The following is a 2,734-nucleotide window of genomic DNA, read 5'->3' on the forward strand; positions in this document are numbered from 1 at the left end:
AGTATCATTCATAATGATACATGGATTTCATAACAGATCTAGCATGCAAGAACATGTAATGAATAAAATACTCTCATAAAACCACATAGAAAGTATCAATACATCGAATGTATCTGAACAAAGCTCATAATCAGTACATCATAGAGCACTAAACCAACACTAGCGTCATGACTTGAATCTCATGTGACGGTTCCATGACTGGATCCTAAGACCTGAGATATCTACGGAATCCAACATGAGGGGTTGCGTACTTTGATTACGTCAAACGTCCTGCGAACAGGAGGACTATAAAGGCGTGTATCAGGTACGAAACGAATCATGTGCTGGATTGTAGATAGTCAAGACGGGATTTATACCTCTCGTAAAAGAGAGAGATATCGCTGGGGCCCCTCGTGTGAGCGAGACTGTAGAAATGTGTGGCCGCACTATAGACGAACGTCGTCTATTTCAGACAGTCAAACTCAGTAAACGAGAAAGCAGTCGAATCAGATAAGGTGGCTTGTCCATGCCTTATATTCGACATATGATATCGTGATACAAAAGGATCAACAACCGGAATCATCACTGGCGTTCGTAAGATCACGAACAAACTCTATTCGAGATAGGTAGTCATAATGTCTTGCTAGAGACCGCCTATGATTTGTATATCCGGAATAGAGATTTCGGGTTATACTGCTATATCGAATGAGCCTACAGGGTCACACACGCAGGGAAGGACAAATGCACGAGAAAACGTCGAGAAATCTGGACAAGAGGTCCGGACCGTTCGGTCTAGGAGTGGACCGAACGGACCAGAGCATCTAGTCCGAATGGACCAAATTGTTGGACCGAACGTACTAGAGAGTCCAGTCCGAACGGACCAAGTGTTGGACCGAACGGATTGACCCGTCGGTCCGAACGGACCTAGTTATGAGACTAGTTCGAACGGACCAAGTGTCCAGACCGAACGGACTACTAAGCAGTCCGTTCGGTCTGGGTTTCAGATTTAATTTTAAAATCCGGATCTAGGGTTAATCACTTGAATAAGAGGAGATTAATAACCCTAACACTATGGAGCCGAAAAAGAGAACTTCTTCAGACCTTTTTGGAGAGTCTAGAGGGTTGAAAAAGTGATAAAAATCTCGTTTTCTCAAAGCACATCATCGAATAGAAGATTCGAGTCCTAGCAGACAAGTTCCAAAGGTTGGAATCCATCCCGAGGTGTGGATACGTGTAGAGGGCAAGGTATTCTTCCTGCCTACAGTGATCGGACGAACATATCAATTGATACAGGCCCGAATCGATTGAGGTAAGCGTTCTATCGTTTCTACAAGATCATGCATGATAGGATTTAGGGTTTTATCAAAATTTTTGTTTTACATCCGCTGCGCAAACCCTAGAACTGATCTCTTAGGAATAGGATTCGCTTATGAGATCACAGGAAAACCCAACAGTGGTATCAGAGCCTGGTTGCTCTGCATGATATTGTTAGAACCCGATCACGCACGTTATAGGATTTGAATTGTTTTAATCCGTGTTTGCTTTGATGCTATGCATGATTTGATTATGGATCTAGAGTAGATTTTCTGTTCATTGTTACATAGTGTGCAAGAGGCTTCTGTTATGAGTTCACAGGCGAAAACCGGGAGGAAATCGGATCTGAATCGGACCGAAACAACGAAGAACGTGATCTGATCGCGTTTTTCCGCCTAGACCGAATGGTCTAGTCTCCTGGACCGGACGGTCTAGGGTTTGTCGTTTCCCTGGACTAAATGACCCAGTCCGTTCGGCCCAAGATGTTGGACCGAACGGGCTAAGGTGTGTAGACAGAACGAACTGCTTAGACAGTCCGTCCGATCCAGTCCGTCCGATCTAGGTCACTAGTCCGAGAGAGAAGGTCTGAAAGGGCAAGAGTCCGGACCATTGTCTGGACCGAACGGTCTGGAGAGTCAGACCGAACAAACTGAAGAGTCAGACCGAACGGACTGACCATTCCAGACCGAACGGACCGAACTTGACCCGAAGACCGAACCGCGTAGACCGATCGGTCTAGGCCTAGACCGATCGGTCGAGGTCCCGAAGCTTCACCAAAATTTGATTTTTTGTATCGGGATCTGGTTTGAGCAATTGTTGCTTAAAACCGATCAACTGTGATTCAGAATAACATGATTCTTTCTTATGGATGGTCCATAGTGAATGAATGTATGTAACTTAATCAAGATATTATATATGTTTGATTGAGTGGGAGCTTCGGGATTGGGATTGTATAATCGATTGGGTTGTCCATTCGGATTATGAACAATCGTTACACAGAAACCGATTAGATCTAGAAGCTTTACGAGTAAAGCACTTGTCAAGGCCTCGATCGTATGTGTCATGGACAATGCCAAAGCTGGGTGTGCCATGCTATCTTGGTGAGGCAAGATGGAGAAATGGTGGTTCTCATAGCTTGAAAGTAGATGCTTGATCTAAGTGTGGTTTCGAAAATCCCTTATTTATGTAATGCTAAGTGTATACCTCCCATCACTAGAGCGCCTGTCAAGGCATCGATCGTCCGTAACGCGGGTCATGCCAAAGCTGAGCGTGCCGGACTATCTTTGTGAGGAAGGGTGGGAAATTGTGGTTCCCACAGCTTGGACATTGTTTACCTTAGGTTAAGTTGTCAAGTTTTGACTTGAGACTTAACGGTACAGATGAGATGAGTATACAATGATATTTGATATCATAGTCTCATAAAAGGATCTGAGAGTCACAT

Source organism: Tarenaya hassleriana, unplaced genomic scaffold, assembly GCF_000463585.1.
Source record: "Tarenaya hassleriana unplaced genomic scaffold, ASM46358v1 Cleome342, whole genome shotgun sequence".
Taxonomy (NCBI): Eukaryota; Viridiplantae; Streptophyta; class Magnoliopsida; order Brassicales; family Cleomaceae; genus Tarenaya; species Tarenaya hassleriana.